This window comes from Anomalospiza imberbis, chromosome 5, assembly GCF_031753505.1.
Source record: "Anomalospiza imberbis isolate Cuckoo-Finch-1a 21T00152 chromosome 5, ASM3175350v1, whole genome shotgun sequence".
Classification (NCBI taxonomy): Eukaryota; Metazoa; Chordata; class Aves; order Passeriformes; family Viduidae; genus Anomalospiza; species Anomalospiza imberbis.
Genome location: NC_089685.1, coordinates 3,794,813 through 3,809,351, shown reverse-complemented (window position 1 = coordinate 3,809,351; position 14,539 = coordinate 3,794,813). Strand labels below are relative to the sequence as shown.

General features: G+C 41.8%; 1 long non-coding RNA gene across 1 annotated transcript; it reads left to right on the top strand.

Moving 5' to 3' along the window:
- Positions 1 to 621: 621 nt before the first annotated feature.
- Positions 622 to 10,927, top strand: LOC137473616 (uncharacterized). Its single transcript, XR_010998893.1, has 2 exons — positions 622 to 920; positions 10,517 to 10,927. It is a non-coding gene; the product is annotated as an uncharacterized lncRNA (long non-coding RNA).
- The last annotated feature ends 3,612 nt before the right edge of the window (positions 10,928 to 14,539 follow it).

The window sequence follows — 14,539 nt, the reverse complement described above, 5'->3', positions numbered from 1 at the left end:
TACGTATGTTATGGATAAAACCATATTAAATATATATCTATTTTATATATTAAATGTTCATATAAAATATATATAATGTAATACATCTCTGTTGTATATTTCTATAATACATATTATTTATAGGCAATCTTGTAGAAATTAGCTTCACTCTTCTGCTTCATAATTTGATGCTGTTGAATTTCTCAAGTTTTTTTTTTTTTTTTACATGAAGGAGTCTATGGAGAAATTCAAGATCCTTTTGCAGCTGCCCAGATTTAAGTTTTGTATTCTTATGGAGTAGGAAAGTCTGCCAACCCAGTCAGCTTCCCACTAGAAGTACCAGGGAATGGGAATTCTTAATAATTGGGTGCAAAACCAATGGATTTTTGCAATGGATGTTTCTCTGGGTCTTGGTTTATCATTTCTGAGCCATCCCAATTAAAAATCTTGTCAGCACAAATGATTTGTATTGAGCTGATGTCAGTGGAGAAGGATCTCTGCAGCTGAATTCAGCAGGGAAGGATGCACAATCCTGATGCAATTCCCTCCTCCTGAAACCAAACGGTGTGGAGACTTTTCTAAAAGAATTGCTAACAAGATTCTTTTTCCTTTAGAAAGTTTTCCTGCTGTATAAATAAGAACAGTTGCTTGTTCCTGGCGCTCCCCAGGGTAAGGCTGACACAATAAGGTTCTGCAAATCGTAACTACAGTTGTGGCATATCCACCTGATGTCACAGTGCCAGAAAACACACCAAAGAGTTTCCTCCTGCTCAAAAACTTCTGTTGACACAGACTTCTCTCTCAAGAGCCTCTTCTGACACCACACCAGTTGTAGCTGCACTACACAAGCATTAAGGCTCAGAATCCTTCTGAAATACTTACTCAAACCTAAACTAGCTAAGCCATTAGTCTCCCAGCAAAATCCTCTTCAGCTCAGACAGGTGAGACTTAACATTTTTTATATGCTTCCAAAGTTAAACCCAATTAAACTCAAAGAATGGACAGCACTTCTTTTTGACATCAATTTTCTCATGTAGAAAAGCCCTGTTCTCTGAGACTGAAGAGATATCTGTTCTCTGAGACTGAAGTGCAGGAAAGAATGTTAAAGTAGCAGAAAATATTTGAATTTCTGTTGAAGTTTCTAAACCTCACAAGTATTACCTTAATATGTAATAATTTCACTGTCCTTGTGCATTCAATTTTGATGTATCAAAACAAATGCCTCTGATTTATCCTTTTAACCTGTGAGTTTTACTCTGTGATCCATTGGTTTATTCTGGTGTGTTAACTGTATAAAAAAGGTTTATGAAAGGTTATTAGGAAGATCAATGTTATATTTAATTGGCCAGAATTTGGTTTAGATGGGATTCTTCCAGTGGGAAAATATCAGGAGCCTAAAAATAATGAAAATGAGAGAGATAAAATCTCTACAGATCAGGTAAAAGACCCAGCTTGTGTTTTCTGCAATTCCATCCATATCAACAGATCACTTCATAAAGTCTCCTATTTATATCCATGTGCAAGAAAGAAAAAGCAAATTTTAATGACCACAAGGATCTGCTGTGATCCAGAGTACAGTGAAGTAAACGGAATTTTCTTCCGCAAAGGCAAACTGGTGATGGTGGGAGCAGAGGAAGTTGTGTGAAGTTGAGTATTTAATAAGCTTTGGATAAGATGATTTCACAGGTCCTTCTCAGGAGCAGTGCCCAGGCTCCTGAGGAGCAATCCTGGGATTTAACCTCAGACACCTGCAGGTTATAAGGATCATAACTCTGCTCAGGCTTCTGGAGGTCCCTTCAGTCCTTCAGGACTAATAATTCTGAATGTGCTGAAATTAGTAATTCTCACTGTTTTTATCATTCTCTGGCTGCTGGGTGCAGCTTCATTCTTTTCCACCCAGCACTTCCAATACAACACTTCCCTCTTTTTTTTTTTTTTTTTTTGGTTTTTTTTTTTTGTTTTTTTGTTTTTTTTTTTTGTCTGACCCTCTCTAAAACACCAGGAAGATATGTTCTGCTAACTGCTTGTGGATTATTTAATTGCTATTTAATACCAGAGCAATGCTGTCCTCCTCCTGTTCCTGAACACGTTGGGTCACATGCTCAACCTGTTTCTATGTTCTGCTGTTTTGAATAATCCTTCAGGTTGGAAATAGGGGTAGTAACCAGAGTAACTGCAGTAACTACACTGCTCTGATGTAGCACAGAAATGTCTGAAGAATCTTCTGTAGAAACAAACAAAAAAGAAAATCAAGGGGATAACAACTGCCTTAGGGTTTTGCGGCTAGTAATCTTCAACAGTTTATTTTTAAAAAATCAAGAGAAGTTAAACTGCATCACAAATATTTGGAAGACAAATAAGCCTGTGAGTTTATCATGCACATGCTGGAAGTTCATGGATAGAGGTGCTCACAGGAAGGTCTGTCTGCAGGCTCAGTAAAACCAGTTCAGGAGAAAGCAGAAAACCACCATTATTGGCATTATCTGATATTTTCTTTATACTTCATGATGATTCTTTATTGTGGTTAAAATCAAGAAGTGATGCTGCTTGGTGTAGTAGAAAATGAGTATAGAGTGAGCAAACTTTTCACACCAAGAAATACATAGAAAGAAGAGAAACAGCAAACCAGAAAATTGAAAATGTGAGATCCTGCAGAGATGCTAAACATAGTTTTTATTTTGCAGAGATTTATTATGCAGTTTAAGTTAATACAGCTTTTCCTACAACTCAAAAGATACCACAAATGCTTACATTGGCTTCCTGAACCACCATGTCCAGGTGAAGTTCCTTTTCAGGGATTCCAATTCACCTGACTGAACCTCTTGACTTCAAAGTGGAATATATAAGTATTCAGCACGAGAAGCACCTCCAATATTTAGCACTGAAATGGGAAAAAAATTAGACTGACCATTATGGCAAACCCAGGAAACCTCCAGTTCTTTTAAATTCCATCCTCATCTCAGGCTGGGAGTTATTATCCATGACATGTGTCATTATGTCACATGAGGGTGCCTAGAGCTTTTTTTTTGACACTCAAATAATTAGTTATCTGCTAGTCCCAGCTATTTATAGTCACTGTAAATGCCTGTTTTATTGGGTGTGTGTGCTCTTTGAATGGTGCACGAGCAGCTGCTTCAGATGCTCAGCATTTTATGTCTTTATATCATACTAAGATCACTGTCTCACATGTCACACAAAGCCAGTGAGCGATAAGAGGCTGGAGCAGAATGAGATTAACTCATGAAAAGACAGATTTCCCAGGGATGTGGATGGTGTTTCCGTGATGTCACCTGATGGCAAACATGGTCAGTGGGGTGAGGAGGAATCCCAGCTCTCCCTTGGGTTTCTCAGCAATATTTCATAAACAAATTCCACCCCCCCTCCCCCGAAGAGTATTTTCAAGATGCTATGCCAAGGCTGAGCAGTGTTCAAGGAAGATGTGGGTTTTGCTGAAAGGATAAATTGATTGGAGAGATAAGAAAGGATGCTGCCAGGAGAAAAGACTGCATCTCTGTCAGCTTTAATTTACACTGCCCTTGCTGGACTTGATCATTCCTTTGAAAATGCTTCTTAACTCTAGCAAATAAAATGAGCCATGGCTGATTTCTGGGCCTCAGGGAAACACAGTGACACCTGAACTCTCTTCTTCTGAACCCAGAACGGGCCAAGCTCTTCTGGGCTGTGTCCACACCCTCCTTGGTGTGATGTGAGACCTGGTGCAGGAACAAGACAGAGCTAAAACACCCAAACAATTACTTGATCTGGCCTGAGTAATCTCCTGGACATTTTTAGTTCACTATAAAATGTAGCCTGAGAGACACAGCACTGGAAGGTGATGGATGTTGACCTACAAGTTGCAATCCTTCTCATACCTTTCTCTTAGGACATAAATCCACGTGTTTGTCACCTCCCTTTTCCTACTGCATTTTCTGTGCAAGCCCCAAAGTCCAGCTGAGGTCTTTCCTTTGCCCTCTGCAGCTGCAAAAGAAACAGTTTATTCTCACCAGTGGTGAGAAAGTTTTTGGCATTATTCTCTACAGCAGCAGGGTTGTGAATCCTGGAAAAACAAAGAAGAGCTAAGTGGCTTTGCTGAGCTGTATTTAAAATAATAAGTCTGGCCACAAAAGTTAAAGAGTGATTGCACAGCAGCTCCCTTCTTCCCAAACATTGCTGCTGCCTCTGGTCCAGTTCCAACAGGGATGGCTGAGTGCCAGGAACACCGAAAAATGCATATTAGCGTTGTTTTATAATGAGATTTTTCCTTCATAATAAATTTGCAGGATATTCCACAGCGTTTGTCCAAAATGTGATCCCTCAGATCCATGTGGGAAACTGAACTAAAGGCAGCCCGTTCCACCCTACCTTGTGGCCCTAATTAAACAAAAAATCACTGCATATGACCACATTTTTGCATACTGTTATTATGGATGCAGATCACCCTGTGCAATGTGGAAGCTATTTAATATCCCCAAGGCCAGAAGTGGGATCAGATCCTCTCCAATCCCACCCCATCTGTATGATCAAGAGAGGAGCAGTGCTGTAAAACCTTAAACTGCAGCTGCAAGCCAGCAGTGGAAGCAGACAGAGCTGCCATTCCCTGAAGAGGAGAACTGACAGAAGTTGCATTTTAATACCTGATTTTACACCACTGCTCCTTGTTTAATCAGATCAACACAGATTAGGCTGATCATACTGGGAAAGGAAAAAAAAGAAAAACCAACCAGCCCAGAACAACCACTTTTGTTGAAAAACATCAGAGTGTTTGGCAGATTATATAATGTTGCAGTAAGTAACTGCATAGCTTAATTTTATGGTTTCCATGGAAACCATCAAATGAAAGGTAAGAGTTCAGTGTTCTTGGCTCTGAGGAGCAAATCTCCTCGTCGAGATGTGGATTTGGGGGAGAAGGGATTTCATCTGTCCTGCCTGGCTTCAGAGTGAAGGGAACCATTTGGAAGCTGTGGCGATGAGATGAGAGGGTCTGGGAGGTGCCTGAGCCATTCCCAGCCCCAGCTGGGCTGCACAAGTGCCTGAGATGCACATAGAGCCTCATGAATTCTACACGTGCTGTGACCTGCTGGAGATCCCAGCCGTGCTCCCACAGGCTCTTGGTGTGACAGTGGGCAGCTTGTTTTCCGGTGGAAACCTGCTACTAATGCAAAAAACATCCACTCTCACCTTGTTCAAGGGGGGAAAAACCAAAAAACACCAAAGCTGCCAAGAGTTGCTGTAGAAGCAAAGGTTTCTGGCTGTTTCTGCTGGTTTTGGGCAAGAGCAGAGCCAGTTATGCTCCTCTCTTTGCTGTGGCTTCACCCTGCAGATCTCAGTGGTGCTGACCTTGTTGAGTTGTGGATCTGATGTCCTTGAGTGAAATAGTTTAGATCTATAATTATATTTAATGCAAGATGGAGACAGGGCTGAGAAGGGGCTTGGGGAGGTCAGACCCATCTGTCCTCCCATGGCTTTCTCCCTGACACAGACACAGGGAGACTGGCAGGTGGATGGAGAGGCTGTAACACACTGACCCAGCCTCTCCAGGCAACAAGGGCAAGAAGAGGGTCTGTTTCCGTCATAAAATCATGTAATTCTTTAGGGTTGGAAGGGATTTTTGTGTTGTCTCATTCCACGCCCCTGCCAAGGGCAGGGACACCTTCCACTGGACCAAGTTACTCAGAGCCCCAACCACCCTGGCCCTGAACACTTCCAGGGATCCACAACTTCTCTGGACAATGTATTCCATCAGTTTGTCATGCTTGGTGCTGTGTCCCTTGCTGCAGTGCCTGTACCCAGCTCCCCTTTGTTACGTGATGCTGCACTACTGCCAGCAAACACTCAAATAAACTGTTTTCTGGAACTTTGAACTCATACAAACCATGTACACAGGTGGATCTGCAAGGAATTTGGGATCCAGCTGTCCTTGCCTCTGCTGAGCAGTGACAAATGAGTAAAGTAGCTCACGAGTGTTTCTAGAACCAAGCCCTAAGGGGTTAATTCCAAATTGCCACGTGCCTCCTCACTGTGCGTTCAGCTCATTTCTTGCTCTACCCTTTTGTCATCAGAGCTGCAAGCGAGCCACCACTTTAACAAGCTTTCTTTTTCAAAGAACAAAATCATGAGGCAATACCACTTATTAGGCTGTGTTATTACATATTTTTCACGGCCCCAGAAGAGACAGGCTGGCTGTATGACAAATAGCTGGTCTGGGAGCTCCCCAAGCCATGCTGAGTCCTTCCTGGATCTGAAACCTTGGTTGGAGCCTATTTCCAAGTGAACAGAGAAAAGCAGCTCTATTACATTTGCATTCTGCCTTTAACTGCTGTGAAGCACCTTGCTCCTTGTTAGTCCTGCGCTCTGATACATTTTCATGGAAGTAGATGCCCAAAACCATCTAAGTGTCTGAGCTGTAATACCTACACTTGCAATTACTATTTTAAAAGGCTGAGAAAATTGGATTGAAGCAGATATGCAAGTATTCTGATCCTTATTTACATAATATATCTGCCAGTCTATCCCCCTGTGTTAACTCTGATGGCTGAGAAGTGCAAATCTTTAAATCTGACACAGGTTTGATCAGGGTTTTTTTTTAATCTTGCTTCATCATTCAGTGGTACTGCACCCATGTCTCCTCTTCTGCTGCTCTCTTCTTCTTGCCCAGTCAATATATTAACAATCCAAAATGCATGATGCTCAAGGTCACATGACAACCTGGTGTCAAAGCTGGGATCTTAAATGAAGGACAGTTGTGTCCCTTGGCAGCCTCGTGGCTCTGCATGGAGCCTCTGCTCCTTCTCCCACACATTCATTTAGGTTGGAAAAGAGCTCAAAGTTCACCAAGTCCAACCATTAACCCAGCACTGGCACAGCCACCACTAAATCATGTCCCCAAGTGCCACATCCACACAGCTGTTAAATCTCTCCAGGAATGGTGACTCCAGTGCTTGACCATCCTTGCAGTGAAGAAATTTTTCCTGCTATCCAACCTGAATCTCCCCTGGTGCAACTTGAGCCAGTTTCCTCTTGTCCTGTCCCTTGCTGCCTGGAAGCAAAGCCTGATCCCCACCTGGCTGCAGCCTCCTGTCAGGGAGCTGGGGAGAGTGTTTCAGGATGAGTTGGGGGATTCTTTCTTAACTCCTCTTACGTGGAGTTAATCAAACTTCCTCCTCCATTCCCAGCAAAACCAGCAAGCCTGGTGCAACAAAGTTATTTCTAGGGGCTGGGCCCTGGCACCATCACCTCTGTGTGTCAGAATAAGAAACTGCTTATCTATTCGCACAGAAGAAAACAAAATTAATGGAAAAAAATATCTGACAGAAACCTGATGGTTCTGTGTATCTGTAGCAAGTGCACTTTGCAGCCAACCCAAAATAAACACTCAAAATTAACCTGATTATAGTGCAGGATGGGTTTCAGTAAGAGATGGTCACCCACGGGTGCTGCTGAGCATTGGGAACTTCCACTGATCTCCAGAAAAACTCTACAAGGCTGGAGCTTTCAGCAAATTCAACTGGCAGATGCCAGTGGGATCCTAGGAGAGGGGAAATGTGTAGCTCTTCTCAGAATCTGTACCAAGTCCTCCAATATTTTCCTCAGAAGGATGTGGATGCCATAATGTTCCATGGGGTCAAAAAAGCAGCAGGAAAAACTCGTGGAAGAAAAAGGCATCGAGGAAGAGTCTGATTCTGGTTTTTAATACTTTGAGGAGCAAGTTGTTGGAGGGAAAAGAATACCTGGGGAGGGTACCTATGTGAAATACCACAAGGGATTTGTGCTTGACTTAGTGGTGGAGATGAACTGCTGGCTCAGGAAAAAATTAGCTCTGGAAAAGTCAGTCCTGAACTACCCTACTTCCCTTCAGGAATAGCTTTGAGATCCTCAGAGCACAGAAGGGGGTAAAATGTGCCTGGGCACTGTAGGGACCAACACCTTAAGCCAGGTGGGTTATTTTAGCCAGGCAGGCTCTTCCACTCACTCCTCATTTCAGAAGCTCTCTCCAACTCCAAATACTTCCCACTTAAGAGGTCCCAAAGAAAGGGCACAGATGGTAAGGCTGGAGGTGAGAGTGTTCCTGTCTCTACCTAGTCTTGCTCAACCATCAACCTGATTTTATGGATGGGAGGGGTTATTGTCTTCCTCGAGAAATTTCACATGCATGATGGATGCTCTGCCAGGGAAAATTAGATCATATGTTCTCACCATCCACCACGGAATACACGGCCCTGTTGCAAAACATTTCCTGCCAGATATTAAGGGGGGAGGTTTCTTCTGCCAGTGGCATTATTAAACAGCATGGGGAGAGTTTTGCATCCAAAATCCACCTTAATATTGATGTGTTCGTAGGAACAGATGTCTGCTTGCTTCCTGCACGATGTGTTATCAGATTAGAGATTTTACATCAACAGCCTTAATTAGAAGCATGTTATTATTCAGTACTAAAAGCCTCTTTTGGAGGTGTAAATCCTTGCAACACAGGGATCCAAACCTGCCTCCTCTCCAGTCCATCTACTGCGAGCAAGAAACTTTTGTCCAAACATTTTGCACTTCAGAGATACATATATTATTTTCAAGGTGGGTCTGGGCACTGTATTTAATCTGAGTTTACCCAGGATGGGAGAGGAAATCAGTGTACAGCAGGGCAAGGAATTCAGATCCATGACCCAGAAGGGCTGGGAATGCTCTGGGTGATTCTGATTATTGAAGAAAGTCAACGCCAAGTGAGGTGCCAATGCTGCACTGTTGGGATGGTAACAGTGAATTCTTCTTTGCAGGTGGGACTGCCCTGACTTTATTCTGTCCTTGCTGTGAGTACTAGAAAGCTGCTCCCTATTACCTGTTCTTTCACTCTCTGCAGTTGCCTCTTTGATTTCTTTCAAGGAACGGTCTCTGGAAGAAAATTTGGCAATGGTGCAAATGATGGGGAAAAGGCAGAAGGGAGAGACATTTAATACCAACTAATTCTGTAAGGTAGGGAATAATGTATGTTAGCTTGAGTGAGAAGCCTTTTTTGTGTGTGTCCCAACTGAAAAGATTTCAAGGCAGGAAAAGTAATTTCCTTGTTTTTCCTACATTAGTGCCTCTAGACATTACCAAAAATACAAACTTCTAATATTTTTGTTTCTCTTTGAAAACATCACCTTGGTACATGGATACAAAGACATGAGGAAAATTGAAGAAATGCATCAGGTGACTTGGCAAACCTTTTTTTTTTGTTCTCTCATCTTTCTGTGGGTAGGTTTGCCAGTTTGTAGCATGGAATTTTGTAAGAAACTGCTTTTAATTAGAAAGGATTTCAGATGGACATGTGTAAAAGAAGGTTATACTTCTCAAATGGGTTTTTAGTTCAGATTTCTTTCCAGTGATCATTTTCACAAAAATTCCATGTAAAAGGAATCATTTTCCATGTAAAAGGAAAATAAATCCTTTTGACCTTGCTGTTATAAAATACAGCACAACTGAACATCAAGAAAACAAAACAAATAAAAAACTTAGTTGAGAAAAAACACCAAAAATATCAAGAGAAGGAGTCAGAAGAAATATTTATGGAAATGTTCTGCAAAAAGTCTTGACATCTGAAACAACCTGGGATAACCAGAAGTTGTCTGAGCATTTACCACTCAAAATTGGCATCAAGAAAAGAGAGGCCAATCATTGCACGTTGTGTCTGGGTGAGAAGATGGGGATATTCCTTGGAGGAAGAAAGATTTGCAACTCCATGGGAGAAATTCTTGGTTAAAGGGTGAAAGGTTCCATTAAGTCAGAAGAGGAGAAAATCCTGGCATGACCTTCAGTCAGAAGGGAAACATGTTCCCAGATATTTCTTTTTCAATCCCAGCGCATAAAGACCAGGAGCAAGCTCCAAAGAAGCATGTGAGACCTCCAGCCAGGAATGAAGCAGGATTTGCTGTCTCCAGGATCCTGTCTCTTTTTTCCTGGAGTTGCACAGGCTTGGTAGATGCTCTGCTCTTCTTGACCTTGACCAGTGCTCCTGGCACCTATATTGAGGTCCAGGTCCAAGGAATGGCTCCATATGGAATCAGGTGAGCCTGGAAGGGCTCATAGGGAGGTCTGAAGGCTTCATGGAAACACATATCCTGATCCAGGGCTGAACTGGAGGCCTGAGCAGAGCCAGCTCTGTTCTCAGGGTATGGTTTATCTGCACAACTTATCTCTTGCTGTGAGTATCACGGCAATCACTTCATTTCTTCACTGGCAAGTTTCCAAACCCTGCCATGTTTTCCTTGGAAACATTAAGATTCAGTGCTTACATTGGCTGAGTCCTTGGAAGGATGCTGTCTCTCCTCTCAAAAACCATCTAAGATGTGCTGTTTATTTGATTTTCTTTTCTTGCTTTTAATCCAAACTGGTTTCTTATTCCAAATCTCTAACAACCCTGGTAGCTCCCTTACAAATCCTCACCAGCACTTTATAAATAGCCCAGAAAGAAAGTTGGTTTGCCTTAGACTTTCAGAAGAAGTTTGTTCATTTGAATAGTACTTAGAATACATTTGCATTTCCAAACTGTCTTCAAATGATTCCACAGATGCCAGAAAAGCATCAGCTGTTTCAAACTCCTTCTGACTCCTGCTCTTCACTCAGAAGCCGTGAGAGGAGCAGCATCACTCCCCATCATCATGAAACCAGAGGAAAACTGTAGTTGGTGGTTTCTCTGCCAGCCTTGCACTAAACTCTCCTTTCAGAAGTGCTGAATGGCCTCACCTCCCACCAAAGTCAAGGCAAGGTGAAGATGCTCAGCCCCTTTGCTGGATCAACTCCCTGGTTTCCAAGGCAACTGCTCTTGGGTGAGATTTAATGAGGAAGTGAGGACAACCATGAGGCCCTTTGAAGAGGCAGGGGAACGCAGAGCTCACAGAAATGATTGCGCTTTTTAAGGGAAAAGGACAGGCAGGTGGATGGAATGGACAATAAATTATCTGACATTTTAATGGGTTAACATGATATTGCAGAAAATTACCTGAATAAAGTGGCTCAATCCCTGTGGAGAAAAGTAAAATAAAAGAGGCATAATGGAAAGAGGGCCCATAAAAGGCTGAAATGGAGGTTTATTCAAACTGTCTGAATGGAAGTGAAAGGAGCAAGTTACAGCCCTTGTTACAGCCTCTTAGCAGCAGTTGGTCTCAAAATGAATTGGAAAAAAATGTATCTGTGATAACCTGACATAGCAAAGCTGGTTGGGTAAGCTCCATAAAACACAGCCTTTATATCAGTGCCACAAATCAGAAGCTATTTGCAAGAGATTTTACAGCAGAGGCAACAGGTACTTCTTGTTCTAATGTCAAGCAGTGTCATCTGTTACAAGAAAAGTGGAATTGTTGCTTGTATCCAAAATGTCTCAGATCATGTTTATGCTGTCTCATGCATTTCTTCATCCTGGAATTTTCCAGGTTTATTATAAGATGAGTAGACTTACCTTTTAACATGAAGAAAGATCTTGTGAAAATAAAGACCTATCTATTCTGTGTGTGGTGCAGGAGGGTTAAGGAAATATAGACTTCTAATTCTACAAGAAATGCTGATATTTTAATACTTTTCCCATTGTAATCATTCACCTTTTTCACTAGGATAAAGTCTGAGCCTTTTCAATTTAGTATAGAAGCCTTCTTTATTTAAAGTCAATCTTGACATGAAAGTAGCTCTGTCCACCACACCTCAAAAGGTTTGAGCAAACTGTAAGAGTAATTGATTCTAACCTTAATAATAATGATTTTATGATTTTGAAAACTCTATTTTGGGGAGATGAATGGAGGAGAGTTATATAAAATCAGATTAGAGATTAAAAAAGCATTTTTTAAAATTAATTAAGAGATGTTCCAAGCTAAAACATTTTGTATGGCTAATGGGTCATTTGTAATGATTTTTGTACCCCTTTTAAATGAAGCACTGGCACTTTCAGACTTGAAAGTAATTATTTCACAACTCAAAAGGAGGTATATTTCCTTTCAGAAATGCTGAAATAAAATGTTCTAACTGGTGCATGGATGGAAAAAAATTTTAAAAGGGAATTTTTGACAGAAAGGTCTTCATCCATTCCACCCAATCAGAAATAATTACAGCCTGTTGTCACCCTCTGCTACTCTGGAGTTGGGTTTTGATGAATGAAGTGTTTATAGAGCTTTAAATAAAGTCTTCAGCCTCATGACAGAAAGACATGAAGCCATAGTAAGGACAACTACAGAGCCAGTCTGCCTAGTGATAACCACAAATTTTGGGAGGAATGGTAAATATATGCCACCCTGAGCCAACAGCAGACTTATCCAACTACAATTTCCATCCCAGAGCCACAGCCCTGCACAGGTAAAATCTTCAGGTGCTGCCAGGGTGAAATAAGAGCAAAGATGAGGATGAAGAAACAGCTTTTTCTATTGTTTTGTTGACTCTGGTACCACTTAGCCCAGGTAAGATGTCACCTCCTCTGCTTCACAGGCAGACCCAGAATACCTGGAGACTCCGGCAAGCTTCAGTGCTCTGTCTTTCAATTTGCAGGCCAGGCTTTACCTCCTTGTTTTCAATCTGATCTTTCATGTATTTTTATGAAGGGCTCCTTGTTAAGAGGGTGCTGTGCTTTAATGCAGTTGTTGCAGGGAGAGAAGTGAGTGAACAGTTCTCCTTTCAAACACAATCCTGAAGGTCACAATTTTAGCATCTAGGAAATGGTGTTTTTTTGGCCATGTCAGCATTTTTTTTTTGCTCGTGCTCCTTTATGGATGACTTTAAAACAGTGTCTCCAACCGTAAAATTCTACCAGTGTTTAATCTCATTGAGTATTTTCTTGGATGCCATAGCCAAGATCACTCGACTAATTCAGCTTGCAAAGTACTACTGGGAAGGAGTATTTATGGTAGTCCCAGCAAGGACAACCAAATTAGCTGTAGCAAGCAGCCAGCCTGAAGAAGAAATAAAATGAGGGAGCCAGATAATTTGGAACAAAATGTAAAAGACACACAAATCATTTAATAAAGGTTTTTCCCAGAGGAAACTTTCCAAGCAGCTGAACACCAGGACAGCTGAGAGAAATGAGGTCAATTGTGTTTAGACACAATGTATACATTTTATTTTTTAAAATGATCATCATTTGTCAAAATTTATGGGCCAGGTTCTTTCCTCAGATTAACTGATACTGGAATTTAACTCATTACAATAAGGTTTTGTCTTCAGTAGACAGGAAGGTGGAGAGAGTGATTTATTTCAAGGAAACTGTAAAATATTCACTGAGGTGGAATTGTATTGTCTAGAACTGGGAAATAAAAATGGAGTATAAACAGAGGGCAGGATAGAATAACTCTGCTTTCCCAAGAAGTGCAGCAAACAAACAGCAAATACTTGTAATTCTTAAGCAGGAGCCTGGGTTAGAGAACTCTCTTGCACATAGGTTCAACATTACATATTTTACATTCTTCTCGTTGAACTAATAAATCCGAGTCCCGACACACATAATAGAAGCATTGGAGTCCAGAAGTGCAAGAGCTAACAGGAACAAATGCCCTCATTCTTAGAATAAAAATGCCTTTTCCATTTGCAGTGGAAAGGGAGCATTGGAAGACTTGCTTTTATACAACGCTTTTACAATGCATTAACCTAATAATAAACTCAGATTAAGGAAAAAAAAAAAAAACAATAATGAGAGCTGAAGCTTATTCATCCCCTCTGAAGCTGAGATAACACAATCTTCAGCAGAAAGCACAGTGGTATCCATGAGACAGCTCTGCTGCAAGATTCCAGCATGATTTTATCCTTTCCGGATTGCATCCTCCTAAATTGCCCCTCCTCTAAAATTAAAACAAATCAAATTCATTTTTGCCATCCAGAATATGGGGGCTCATATCCACAAACATGCACTGGAACAATCATAGAATGGGTTTGATTGGAAGGGAAATGAAAATCATCCACCTCTCCCATGGGCAGGGACACCTTCCACTCTCCCAGGGTGCTCCAAGCCCCATCCAGCCTGGCCTTGGACACTTCCAGGGATCCAGGGGCAGCCACAGCTTCTCTGGGCAACCTGTGCCAGGGTCTCACCACCCTTACAGGGAAGAAACTCTTTGGTCTCAGCAAGAGACACTTAAGAAGTTAATGGCATGGATATATGGATGAATATAGGGATGGACTGGACCCTACAACACCTACCAGAGGGATCAGGCCATGGAGAGTGAGATTTGCCCTTCCCAGCCGTGATCTGTCCCTGCACAAGTAGAGACATTTCAGCAAGGGAGTCTTCATGTCCCTGGAAGTTGTTCAGCAGAGAGATGAAAAGCTGTGAAATACAGAACAGACAAAGCCAAGGCATGGCTGGGACTCATTTACTGGTTTTCCTCTTTTCTGGGCCACCAGGAAACTGCCAGTGAGAGTCCTATTAATTAAGAGGCTTTGCTGGCCATAAATCACATGGACATTCCTGGGAAGGGGAAAACTCCTTAAGCAACCATGGTTTCTCCTGTCTCCTGTTGGAGCTGTGTGGCCAAAGTGGCATCAAGGTGATGGCATCAATGTTTGGCACAGACAGTGAACTCTGATGGAAATGCACAGAGAAGGGAAGGGTTCTCACAGA